Source organism: Lampetra fluviatilis, chromosome 50 (genome assembly GCF_964198595.1).
Source record: "Lampetra fluviatilis chromosome 50, kcLamFluv1.1, whole genome shotgun sequence".
Classification (NCBI taxonomy): domain Eukaryota; kingdom Metazoa; phylum Chordata; class Hyperoartia; order Petromyzontiformes; family Petromyzontidae; genus Lampetra; species Lampetra fluviatilis.
In genome coordinates this window covers 9,358,498-9,372,551 of record NC_136324.1, presented here as the reverse complement: position 1 = coordinate 9,372,551, position 14,054 = coordinate 9,358,498, and the positions used below count along the sequence as shown (strand labels likewise).

The following is a 14,054-nucleotide window of genomic DNA, read 5'->3' as shown; positions in this document are numbered from 1 at the left end:
CCTCCACCCTACACACGAGTCCCACCCATCTCTACCTCCAAGTTGCCCACCCTATCCTCCACCCTACACACGAGTCCCACCCATCTCTACCTCCAAGTTGCCCACCCTATCCTCCACCCTACACATGAGTCTCACCCATCACTACCTCCAAGTTGCCTACCCTATCCTCCTGCACCCTAAACACGAGCCCCACCCATCACTACCTCCAAGTTGCCTACCCTATCCGATGACGGTCCGAGCTCTGGCCGCGTGTTAAACCGCACGCTTCTCCATCTCGCGCGAGCAACGCCTTTTAACACATTTAGATTTGTAATCGCCAACTTTTTATGACAACTTTAAGTCTGTATTACTTAGCAATTGCTTTAATTCATCCGGGGGGAGTCGTGGCGCATCGGTTAGCGCACTGCACTATGAACCCAGCGATTTAACTTCGGTCAATTCCCGGCTAACATCAGTGGCGAGTGACGTCCCAATCGGTCTTCCCCCACCGCCCCTTCCGCCGCCCCCTCCCCTCCCTCCCTCCCCCTTCAGAAAACCCGCATGAGCCATTGTGGTGAAGTATGGTCACACAGCGCGTGCAACTCACGTTGTACTCTCTCACATCGTTATGAGATGATGACGGTGATTGTCTTGCTAATCGCACACCGTGCATTTGCGTAAATCCACTGCTGGATGAGGCCCGCCGCATACCACGTGAGTCATGGGGTTTATATAACCATTCTTCACCGCGCCTCCGATTGGCGCGGTTGGCTACGTACGGCGCGAAAGAAGTTCAACATGCATACAGCCACATGCATACGTGGCGGTGACGGTCAGCGGCATAGATGCTGAAGCGCAGTGCGGCACAACACTGGATTTGTCTGCACTGCCTTCTGCCTGCAACGCGGGTTCGCAGCAGCAGCATCATCAGCATCATCATCATCAGCAGCATCAGCAGCAACATCAGCAGCAGCATCAGCAGCAGCATCATCAGCAGCATCAACAGCATCAGCAGCATCATCAGCAGCATCATCAGCAGCAGCAGCATCAGCAGCAGCCTCTGGGCGCCTGTGTTGTGCATCGCAGTTGCGCATCGAGCGCTCGACCGGCTGAACCTCGTGCTGAGCGTCCGACGTCGCGTTTGGCGAATGAACCTCGGAGAAGAATCTCGATGGCGAGCTGCCCCGTGTGACATTGACTCGCGTGGCCGCTGCCGCGGGGTTACTGCGTTTGCAATCCCCTTCGGTGTAGCCAGTGCCGGATTAAGAGAGTGCGAGGCCTGTAGCATATGTTATAAAGGGGCCCTAAATTTTTTAAAAAAGAAACACATTTTTTACTTGCATAGTAAAGTAATTGTATTTTTTCATTTGCTATACAGCCAGATAATACGACAAATCGCTAACCTTAAACACCCAGTCGTTCATAAAGCTTGAAGGCAATATAGTACTATAGTAATAGAGCAAGTGCAGAATCACTGAACCGGAATTTATAGCTTGAAAGCATTTAGCGTGGGACTCTTGTAAGTGCGGTGCCCGTAGCACCTACATATGTAGTTACCACATATGTAGTAGCTACATATGTAGCTACTACATATGTAGCTGCTGTTGCTACTAGGAGAATCCGGCACTGGGTGTAGCCTTGTACCAAAAGGGGGGAGGGCGGGGGGAAGTCGGCGACCTGCGGCTCAGGAGCCGCGTGCGGCGGTGGCTCTTTAAGGACCGCATTGCGGCTCGTGAACTTCGGGAGAGAGAGGGAAAACATATAGATGGCTCTTCTTGTTATTTTGGTTTGCCGATCCCCTGACCATGGGAGTCCGGTTTACCACGGGAGTCCCGTTTATCATGGCACTCCAGTTCACCATGGGAGTCCAGTTCAGCATGGGAGTCCAGTTTACAATGGGAGTTCAATTTACCATGGGAGTCCAGTTCACCATGGGAGTCCAGTTCACCATAAGAGTTCAGTTTACCATAATAGTCCAGTTTACCATGGGCAGGGCTCGGCAACCTGCGGCTCACTAAGGGCTGCTTCGTGACGTTATTGATCAAGGACCACCGTCTCGTGTTCACTGTCAGGCATTTTGGCGAACATCAATGGCGAATAATGTCTGAACCGGCCCTGGCCTCCACCACTTCATCAACCCTGCGCTGACCGGCGTGGCGAAGTATGGTCAGACAACCTTGATGAACGACACGGCGTGGTATAAGGCCTTCATCCAGCAGTGGATCGGCAAAGCCCCGTTCTTTTAAATTTGTGTGATGTAGGGTGAAGCAACTACATTTATTGGATAATTATGCGAACAGCACCTCCGATTAGCACGGTTGGCTACGTACGGTGCGAAATAAGTTCAACATAACTACATACATACACACATACATGCACACATACACACAAAGACAAAGATCCCCCGTATAGCCTTAACATACTTTAGGGGCAAGTTCTGTTAGCGAGCACCTATAAAGGCCGGCACGGCACACGAGGGGGTGGGTGACCAACACCACGCCCGGCCGCATTTGTCTCCCCAGTGGCGATGTTTACTACACATCGCACCAGATACTCATTTGAGGCTGAGTCGACCTAGGGGTGGCCCAGGACCGGTTCAGATAATCGTCACTGGTGCTGGCCGTGAGGGAGAGTCGATCCCGGGTCGCCAGGTTAGTAGCGCAGCATAGCGCTAACCACTACACTACCGCTACCAATGAACATACATACACATACATACACACATGCGTACATACACACATATACACACGTACATACACACATACATACATACACACGCGTACATGCCGACACGCGTGGTGTACTGCGTCAGCGCACACTGGGAATTGCGATCCAGAGGTGGCCGGTTCGATTCCATCTCCAGGCGCGGCTGTTTAAATCCAGCCGCTCCTTATCAATAGGCACTCCATAATACCGGTTTTTTTGCTTTAGATCGCATAAATGTGTCGCTAAACCTGCTACCACCCGACACAGCCAATTAGTAAGGTTTGTCACGTAAACAAAACGTGCCAATTCGTTACGAGTACAGCCACACAGCGGCTGTGTGTTGGAGAGTGAACCCACGACGTTTATAATTTGAGAACCGTGACGTTTCGCCGGTAATTACAGCAACCAGCATCATCAGGCGACAGCCAGAGTAGTGGAGAAATACTCTCTCGAGGTCGGGAGGGGGGGGGGGTCGCTACAGCCCCCCTTCTAGTGGTGGCCCCCCTTCTGCCAGGAGTGGTACGAGCCAACCAGTTGCAGGGTCTGCACCTTCACCCGTGCACTTCATATTCCGTTGACCTTTACGAGTTCCATTGCTGGCAAAATATAAATGTCGTAACTATAAATGTTTAAAAAGCGAAGCGATGGTATTTTAAAATAAAAACTGTGCACTGTTAATTCGTGGATAATTGAGAGACAATCGCGTATTTATAATTACACACGTGTTGCCCGCGGCAGTCAAAGTTGACACGCACACCGCGTGGAACTTTGTCGAGGTTAGATGGCACAGCGAGACAACCAACCTCGCGTGAAATATCATCACCATAATAATAACAACAAATATCACCATAATCATAACAACAAATATCATCGTAATCATAACAACAACCTCTACTTTTTATGAAGCGCCTTATGCACCATAAACCACCATGAGCCCAACCAAAAGAAACCCACCGCATGATCAACTTGATCTGGGATTTTGCGAGCAGCACGCAATGCGTGAGCTGTGGATAAACTGCCACCTGCCACACGAACGTGGAATTTCCATCACTGAACACTGAGACGCGTCCAGCTGTGTTGCCCTGCCCTGGAACCCCCCCCCCCCGCGACGTTCCACCTCAAGGTGCTTTTCCAGGTGAAATATTTGAATAAATAATGAATGAAGCATGAACACAGGCACAGTAGTTCTATATATATAACCTCATGCACCAGGCACGGCAGCCGTGCAGAAGTTAACGCAGCCCAACAACCCCGAGTTCGATTCCCGACCACGGTAACATCAGTGGCGAAAAATGTCTGAACCGGCCCTGACCTCCACCCCATCATCAACCCCGCGCTGACCGGCGTGGTGAAGTATGGTCAAACAACCTCCACGATCCACGCGGCGTGGTGTAAGGCCTTCATCCAGCAGACGATTGGCAAAGCCGCGTTCTTATTCATTAGTGATGTCGGGTGACATTAATAAGAAATCGATGCCTTGTGAGCGGTGTGTGAACATCTTCACGGCGGATTGTTGCCGGAAAGGGTAAAGCCTCCTGCCGTGTTAACGACGTCGATCAGACGCCGTTGTTCATGAGCCAGCGCAGGACCTGCTATCGTAGCGAGTAGCCCAGCTGTTACCGACAGCGTTACCAACTGTGCCAGCTGGTACCGACTGTATACCAGCTGTTACCGACTGCGTACCAACTGTACCAGCTGGTATCGAATGTGTACCAGCTGTACCAGCTGTTACCGACTGTGTACCAGCTATATTAATTGTACCCACTGTATACCAGCCGGTACAGCTGTACCAGCTGATTCCGCCTGTGCATCGCAGCCTTGAACTAGGAATCGCCACTCTGGAGCTGGGGGGGGGGCGGCAGATATCACGGCACGAGTCGCGGGAGCGGAACCCGATCGTGAGATCGACGGCCGTGGACAACATCCACGGCGCTGATCCCTTTGCGCGCAAGCTAAACTCGCGCATCACGTGGTGACCACGCGCACGAACATGCGGACGTCACAGTTGACAAAATCGCGGCGTTCCTAATCACGTGGTAGACACTCATCTAGAGTCGTTCCTGTACACGGCACCGATTGCTTCTTTTTTTCTTTTTAACAGAGAAGCTGCGCTCGATCTTCGCTCTTTGGAATCGGGCGTCGCTGTAATGCACCCGGGGGCGGGGGGGGCGCATCGCGGCTCTGCTCCACGGGGCCCGTGCAGACCGGGCAGGTGGGGCACTGTGGAGCACGCGCACGCACGCGCGCGCGCTCCCAGTCGGGTCGCCACCTCTCGTCCACAGAACCAACCCCGGGCACGTGTCTCGAGTCATCAACACTGCGCAGAGGCGTCCCGTCATAAAGCTGAGTTGTCTCGGTACAACTCAGCACCTGCCACTCGAACACAGACGACCGTTCCCCGTGTGAGCGAGCTGTGCGCGCCACGTGCCATTGGCACCACGAACACTTACTGGGATTCCTCCTCCTCCTCGTGCCGGGTCGCGCTCGTTGTCGCGGGGGGAGCCCCTTGCCCTCTCGCTCTGCCCGCCGCGCCTCTCCGCTCCTTTGCCGCCTCTCTCCGCCGTTCTTCTCCCGTCTCTCACGGCCGCTCTTCTCTCTCTCTGGCTCTGCGCGCTCCTCTCCCCAGCGCGCCCCTTTCATCCCTCCCGCGCCATAATTGGCCCCAGCGCCCTGCCAATGGCAGAGCCGCGTTTGCCCTCAAGCGGGGGGTCGGGGGAGGGGGGCACCCGCCCCCCCCCCCCGCCTGCCACCCCCACCGCCATCCGTGGCCGTTCCCCAGCAACGCGAAGAGCGAGAAGGCAGCAGGGAGAACAGGGAGCGGTGCTTGCTCAGGGCTCTGATTGTGGTTTGTTCAGCGCCACAGCTGCGGCGGCTGTTCAGCGGCGGCGCTAAAGCAAAACACGCGGCAGGATCGCCACCCGCGTCAGAGGGGGCACCGGGGAGGGGAGCCGGGGGGGGAAGGGGGGGAGGGCGGGGGGGAGCAAGAGGATGGGGGGGGGGACTGTGGCAATTCCAGCGCACGGCAAACACGACACACGGCCTGGCATTGTGTGAGTGGGGGGGTAACACCAGGGTCGCCACCTTTTCCACGGACAAAACCCGGATCAGATCGGGCGTGGGGGGGGGGGAGATGGAGCCATGGGGGGGGGGGGGGGGTGGAGCCATGGGGGGGGGAGGGTGGAGCCATGGGGGGGGGGTGATGGAGCCATGGGGGGGGGGGGTGATAGAGCCATGGGGGGGGTGATGGAGCCATGGGGGGGGGTGATGGAGCCATGGGGGGGGGGTGATGGAGCCATGGGGGGGGGGGGTGATGGAGCCATGGGGGGGGGTGATGGAGCCATGGGGGAGGGGTGATGGAGCCGTGGGGGGGGGGGGTGATGGAGCCATGGGGGGGTGATGGAGCCATGGGGGGGGGGAGATGGAGCCATGGGGGGGGTGGTGGAGCCATGGGGGGGTGGTGATGGAGCCATGGGGGGGGGGGTGATGGAGCCATGGGGGGGGTGATGGAGCCATGAGGGGGGTGATGGAGCCATGGGGGGGGGGTGATGGAGCCATGGGGAGAGGGGTGATGGAGCCATGGGGGGAGGGGTGATGGAGCCATGGGGGGGGGGTGTGATGGAGCCATGGGGGGGGGGGTGATGGAGCCATGGGGGGGGGTGATGGAGCCAGGGGGGGTGATGGAGCCATAGAGGGGGGGTGGAGCCATGGGGGGGGGGGGGGTGTGAGGACAGCAGAAGCAGCAGCTGGGATTTCGGTGGGGGGGGTGTGGGGGGACGATGCAGCCTCCTGTGCGTCCATTCGAACGGGACGATCCCGACACGCTTGGATATGTCGCCGCGATTGGCCAAACGCCGCGCCTGAACCTGCGGATCGCTGCCACTCGGGTTGGGACCACGCACGGGGCAGCAGCAGCAGCATCGTGGCCGTCGTCATCGCTCCCCTCCTTACTGCGAAGCCCCTGTCAGGACCTTCTTTAAAAATAAATAAAGAGTCGTGAGGAATTTCTGGGCACACAAATATATAAGCGAATAATAATAACAACAACTTGACGTTATAACTCTTAGGTTTTTTCTGGTAAAGTCACGTAGGTAAAAAATAAAATTAAAAGTTAATAAAAGCAATGATGGAAATAAAATAAAATAATAAATCACGACCTTTCGGAGGCAACACAAGTCTCCGTCATCAGGTGAGACCGTCACAGCTAAAATTACTGCATCAAGGTTGATGCGTCGTGATTTATTATTTTATTCTATTTCCATTATTACTTTTATTAACTTTTAATTTTATTTTTTACCTACGTGACTTTACCGAAAAAACCTAAGAGTATGAATCCTTGCAGTCACGAAAGCTTCACATCTAGAATTGAAGTTATAATTTGATGAAAATCCCCACGAATGCGATTGGCTAGGCTCATATCGACACCACACCTTGGACTGCTGAGCTGCTTGTCGACCCTGGGGTCATCGGTGAGCAGAGACGGATTACTCTTCAGAGGTGCCGGTGATGAGGCCTCTCCCCATCGCCTCTCTGTTCCCAATCTCCTATAAACCAATAACCATAAACACAATTGCTCAACTTCTTGGTTCTTTCGGTAAAGTCACGTAGAAGTGAAATAATAAAATTATAAAAATAAAACAATAAAGTTCTCACGACGTTTCGATTGCAACACAAGCAATCATCATCAGGTGTGAAAAACACAGCAAGAAAATTTGAAAAAAGTTAGTCCATGGTGCTAACGTTAAGAAGAAACATCCACCTGATGATGATTGCTTGTGTTGCAATCGAAACGTCGTGATAATTGTATTGTTTTATTTTTATCATTTTATTATTTCCCTTCTACGTGACTTTACCGAAAGAACCAAGAATATGAATCCCTACAGTCACGAAAGCTTTGAATCGAAACAATTTATCAATTCAAGACGCGCGTTAAACTCTCCAGCTTCTTCCTCCTCCACACGCGTGTGTCCCACTCGTGTGGAGGTGTTCCGCCGTCATTGGCAACCTTCTCCACGCTGCCCCCCCTTCCCCCACCTCGTCTGCTGCCGCCTTCCTCTTCATCTCTTTCCTTCAACTTGCAACACCTGCACCGTCTGACCCACATCATGTTCCCGCTGCCTCTCCACACGACCGAACCACACCAGAGCCTTTTCTCTCTCTCTCATCTTCTCTGTGACTTCTACCACCTTGAGTCTTCCTCTCACTTCTCCATCTCCCACCCTGTCCTTCCTTGTTAAGCCCAACTCCCACAGACACACTCTCTCTCTCTCTGGTACAACTTTAATCATCGTGCCGTTTGAACCGATTGGAGCCGTGGCGCGGTGCGCAGCAACTGTGTTGTGTACCCCCCACCACCCCACCACCAATAATCCCTGGGCAGGGTGCGAACTACAGCGGCTGCACATTGAGGGCTTCATTGCTTGTGACCGAGTGTGGGGCAGGGATGACGGCCGAGCCGTGGTGGGGGGGGGGGGAGCCGTGAGTCTCGCTGGCGAGGGTCACGGGGTTCGCAGTGACCACGAGGTTCGCAATGGCCGTGAGCGGGAACCGAACTCGGGTCGCCGGGTTCGTAGCGCAACACTTCCGCTCCCTACATCATCACTAACATCATCCATATACTTGCATACATACCCATAGACTCGCATAGAGACCCATAAACTTCCCTTCAGACCGATAGACTCACATAGATACCCATAGACTAACATAGAGATCCATAGACTCACATAGATACCCATAGACCCACATACAGACCCATAGACTCACATACAGACCCATAGACTCACATAGACCCCGAGAGACTCACGTAGAGATCCATAGACTCACATAGAGACCCATAGACTCTCATACAGACCCATAGACTCACATAGAGACCCATAGACTCACATACAGACCCATAGACTCACATAGACCCCGAGAGACTCACGTAGAGATCCATAGACTCACATAGAGACCCATAGACTCACATACAGACCCATCGACTCACATAGACCCCGAGAGACTCACATAGAGACCCATACACTCACGTACAGACCCATAGACTCACATAGAGACCCATAGACTCACATAGAGACCCATAGACTCACATATACCCCGATAGACTCACATAGACTAACATGATCCATAGACTTTCATACATAATTATAGACCTAAATATAATGGCATGATCCATAAAATAGACTAATTATTTGGTGATTCTGCTCCGTTGGTGGTGGTGCACATTGAACAAAATAACTCAACACCCTCCTCAATAACAATGTGGGTGACGTTTCGGGTCATGGCCCATCTTAAAAGCATATAATTAAGACAGCGTTATTTTCGAATGTGCTCACGATTTTTACATTATGCATAGACATATATCGAGCCATAGACTTACATAGACAACCACAGACTTACACAAAGAGCCACAGACGTACACAGAGAGCCACAGACGTACACAGAGACACATCTGGTATTGTGTTGATATTGATCACGGTCTCCGTTAAGAATCAGTCCCCGTCAGCCGAACACAAACAGCACTCGGGACTGTCCCGGGCCAAACCCAGACAGGTGGCAATCCTCGCGAATAATAATAAGAATGTTTATTTATCCTTGGAGGAATCCGATAAGCTACGAAACTCTTTTTCACAGACGTCCAATAGTTTCACGAATCTCTGCCACGAGGCGCTCGTGGCCTGCGACCCAGCAGTGTCGAGGCGACAGCAGCAGCAGCATTGAGGATTTGGTGGATCGCACGTGGACGAATCCTCGGGCGATGGCGCCGAAGGCACCGTTCCCGGGCGGGGGGGGGGGCAGGGGGCCAGGGGCGACCGCGCCGAGCGACACCGCGCGGGAGCGTGGTGGTGGTGGTGCTGGTGGTGGTGGAGGTAGTGGCGGAGGTGGTGGTGGTGGAGGTGGTGGTGGTGGGGGCGGGGATGGATGATGGATGGGGAGGGGGGTAGGTGCCAAGTGCGGGTGTGCCCCCCCCCCCCACACAGCCCCCCGCGCCCCCGGCCACTGTAATTATTTATCTGAGAGGCCGTGTGGTGCAGCGTTGTTCCACGTGGCGCTCACATTGCGCGCGCGCCGTCCAGCGTCTGGGGCGGCGCGGTCTGAAGTCTGGAGGGGGGGGGGGGGGCTCGGTGGGGGCTCGCGGGGAGAGCTCCGGGGAGCGCCACTCGCACGTGAACTTGTACACGGCGCTCAACACGCCACGTCCACCCACTGCTGGATAAGGGCCTCCCACCACACGCCCTGTGCATCATCATCATATTCATAATCATCTGCATCATCTTCATCTTCATCATCATCTTCATCATCATCTTCTCAGCTAAGAGTTCCACGATCGCGTGGGGGCGGCTGCTGCTCGGATTTCCTCTTTCCGTGATCTTTGATTCCGTGCCTCTTTTCTAACGTCAACTGTGCTCACACAGAGACCCACAGACACGCATAGAGACCCACAGACTCACATAGAGACCCACAGACTCACATAGAGACCCACAGACTCGCATAGAGACCCACAGACTCACATAGAGACCCACAGACTCACATAGAGACCCACAGACACGCGTAGAGACCCACAGACTCGCATAGAGACCCACAGACTCACTTAGAGACCCACAGACTCGCATAGAGACCCACAGACTCGCATAGAGACCCACAGACTCACTTAGAGACCCACAGAATCGCATAGAGATCCACAGACTTGAATACAGACCCATACACTCACATAGACTCACACGGTCCATAGACTTACACAGTGACCCATAGACTCACACGGTACATCGACGTCCACAGAGACCCAAAGGCTCACGAAGCCCCAAGTCACGTGACTGCGTAGCGTCAGCTACACCAATCATTTACCTCCACGAGCTTCTGTCCCTCATATCTCGTTCCACCTCATCCGAGGATTCGAATCTAACACACAGAGAGGGGCTGGCTGAGGGAGGGGGTCCTTGCCTTTAAACGTCGGGCAGTTCACCAGAATTGGCTCAAGCAAACCTGACTCTGTCGATGAGTCACTGAATATCGACACCATCACAGAGTGTTGCTTGTGTTGTGCCAATGCTGGTGAATAAACTCTCCCCCAGATGGAATGTAAAATTAAAAACAAACACTTGTAAATGTGTGTGGTTTTTTTACGTGGAGGCACGTATGTTTGCTGAACTTCTTTCGCCCCGTACGTAGCCGACCGCGTTAATCGGAGATGCGGAGGATGAGAGGCGGAGGCGGCGGGGAGAGGAGGAGGAGAGGTGGTGACAGATAGGGGAAGGAGGAGGACGCGCGATGCCTGCTGAGTCATGAACCCCTCCCGCCCCACGCCCTCGCTCGTCCGTAGCCGGCGGCCGCAGGGCCCGACGCACGGAGACCGCCGGGCTGAGGTGGCCTCGTGGGGCCGAGGTGGGGGCCTGAACTGTAGCGCCCATTGTGTGACCCCCGCCGCCACCCGTCCCGGAGTGGCCGGTGTCGAGGTCACACAGACGAGCCCCTCTGTTCCACCCCCAGGGCACCGCGATTGCTCAAGCGGATACCGGGGCAACACAAACAGCGGCCCGACACTGACCGCACACATTCGCGTCAACAGCGCCGCGACTATGCGGACTCCCATTTGTGAGGCTAATTGCCACGTAAATAGCCGCTTCATTTGTCGGCCGCTAGAAATTATTTATTTAGTTGTTTTATTTTTATTTTACCCCCACCACCCACCACCGCTGCCACGGTCAATATTGACCCGCGGGGCTCCAGGGTCCGCGCCCGTCAAAGGTGCGGCAAGGGGCGTTCGTGCGGCTCTGAGTGCCGCGTTCTCTTCGCGGGGCGCGTTGCTCAATGGGCCTCGCTTATCGCGTGCCCGATCGGTGGCGAGGCGGTGGTGGTGGTGCCCTCGTGGGGAGCGGTGGTGCAGCAGTTAGCGCTGCGCGACAAACCCGACCACCCGCGTTCGATGCCCGCTCACGGTCAGCACCGGTGACGATTATCTGAACCGGTCCTGGGCCTCCCCTAGGTCGACTAAGCCTCAAATGAGTACCTGGTGCGGTGTGTAAAACATCGCCATTCGAGAGACAAAGGCGGCCGGGCGTGGTGCTGGCCACCCACCTCCTCGTGTGCCGTGCCGGCCGTCATAGGTGCTCGCTAACAGCACTTGCCCCAACACTCTGTTCAGGCTATACGGGGGATCTTTACATTTTTTTTGGTACCCTCGCCTCCGGGCGTGCGGGCGACCGAGCTGCGATAATGACGACGACGGTGGTGGTGGTGATAGTGGTGGTGGTGGTGGTGGTGGTGTTGGTAGTGGTGGTGGTGATGATGGTGGTGGTGGTGATGGTGGTGGTGGTGATGGTGGTGATGGTGGTGGTGTTGGTGGTGTTGGTGGTGGTGATGATGGTGGTGATGGTGGTGGTGTGATGGTGGTGGTGGTGGTGGTCGTGGTGATGATGGTGGTGGTGGTGATGGTGGTGGTGATGGTGGTGATGTTGGTGGTGCTGGTGATGGTGGTGGTAGTGGTGGTGGTGATGGTGGTGATGGTGGTGATGGTAGTGGTGGTGGTGGTGGTGATGGTGGTGGTGATGTTGGTGGTGGTGAAGGCAGGGTGACACGTGCGTCGCAGTGGGCACGTGGCTGTGCGGCACAACAAAGGCCTGTGTGCCGCCCGTTGCTCGGTCAGAATCGCATCGTCGTCACCGTCGTCACCGTCCTGGCGCTGCCACCAACCCCCTCCACTGGAGACCAAACCCAGCCACTGTTCAGTGTCCTCTTGCAAGTGAATCCCTGCCACTTGAAATATTTCAATGCCAATTCCCCGCACCTCTCCGCGTTAAAACCCCCGGACAGGTGGCGACCCCCGCGTTCAGCAGCAGCAGCGGCGCAGCTGTCGAGTGCGCAGGCGGTGCAGCTGCGAGGGCGTTGCAGCTGCACCTGGGGCCCACGCCCGGCGCCGAAGAGGGAGCGGCGGACAGGAGGCCACGACGCGCGTCGCGTGCCCAGGGCGCGAGGCGATGTTTGGTGACCCAGGTCACGCTCGAGAGCGAAGACTCGCTCTCTCTCTCTCGAATTCTCACCTCGGCACACACAAATAAACCCCAAACGCCTCTGGCTCGAGCTCGCTTGGCTCTGCCCGCCCTGGCAGCGCTGACTCGCAGCCTCGACATGTGAGGCCCACGCCTGCGCCGCCTGCCGCTGGGAGAGTCTGCCAGGTGGAGCGCGCTTCCTCCAGGCCCCCCCCCCTCCTCCCTCCTGCTGACACCGCTCTGCAGGCTCGTCGCCCTCCACACACTGAGCATGAGCTCAAAGCCCAGTCCGGGGTTCACTCAGTCCATCCCTCGGGGGGTCCTCAGTGTACCAACCGATAGCGTACCGCCAGTAGCATACCCCCTAACATATCACCTGGAGTGTGCCACCTGTAAGGTTCCACCTATTGGGAAATATTTCCATAGCATCGCCGCAGTTGTACGATGAAAATACGATAGCGCCCGCCATATACATATACAATTTCCATCACTGGCTCAGGGCCGGAGATGGAGATTGGCACCGTCCCAGCACCCACACGAGCAGATACACCGAGTGGCACCACGGTGGCTCGGAGATGTTAACTACCTCGCCTGGTATACAGGAGAACGTGGGTTCGATCCCGACCCTGACGCCTGCTGCATATTTGGAGTCTGCGTCTCTCTCATCATCATCATTACGGTGGCTAGGATATGTTAACTACCTCGCCTGGTCTACAGGAGGGCGTGAGTTCGATCCCGACACTGACGACGCCTGCTGCTGTATATTTGGAGTTTGCATCTCTCTCTCTCCTCGTGGTCGCGTGTGCGTTTTTTTTCTCACGCCCTTCGAGTAATTGGCTGCCGATATACATTTCCGCATTACGATAAGCCACTTCGTCGAGCTGTCGTTTGTGCGAGCCGGGTCGCTTCTGAAAAAGAGCTACGTAGCTCAGTGGGACATTACCTGTTAAATTAATAAAAATAGAGAACAAAAACACTCTAGACGGATGAATGAAAGTCTCCGAGCCCCCCACCCCCCGCCAGTGCCCCCCACTCAGCTCACTTCACAAGGGTGGCAGTGCGGTGAGCACGAAATGTTTTCTGTTGCGTTTCCTACTCGGACAAAAACAAACGTATCGTCCCGTTATTTCGCACCGTGCCGTGCCGTCACCTTTGCTTCACGAGCCCCCCCCCCCCCCAGGGCGAGCGCATTCGCGTTAACTTCAAACGTCCAATTGCTCAAAGATGCATGTCCAGACAATGTCACCTCGCCCCTGGGATTGCACCACTTCCCTAGTTGCTGGTTGAATTCCCGATTCAATTCAAAGTCGCCCTCCTCTTCACGTCCAAGGCCCTGGACGATCTCACACCTGCACACATGGCCGGCGTTGCTGCTGCTGAGCCCTCAACGTT

General features: G+C 55.2%; 2 protein-coding genes across 2 annotated transcripts in view; both read right to left on the bottom strand.

The window, feature by feature from the left end:
* Positions 1-5,301, bottom strand: part of LOC144948579 (uncharacterized) — a 35,975-nt gene extending 30,674 nt beyond the window's left edge. The window contains exon 1 of the mRNA XM_078878148.1: positions 5,136-5,301. The gene's annotated coding sequence lies outside the window, so the exon portion shown is untranslated. The remainder of the gene's footprint in view (positions 1-5,135) is intronic.
* Positions 1-14,054, bottom strand: part of LOC144948697 (transmembrane gamma-carboxyglutamic acid protein 3-like) — a 311,492-nt gene that overhangs the window by 71,087 nt on the left and 226,351 nt on the right. The gene's annotated exons all lie outside the window — the stretch shown is intronic.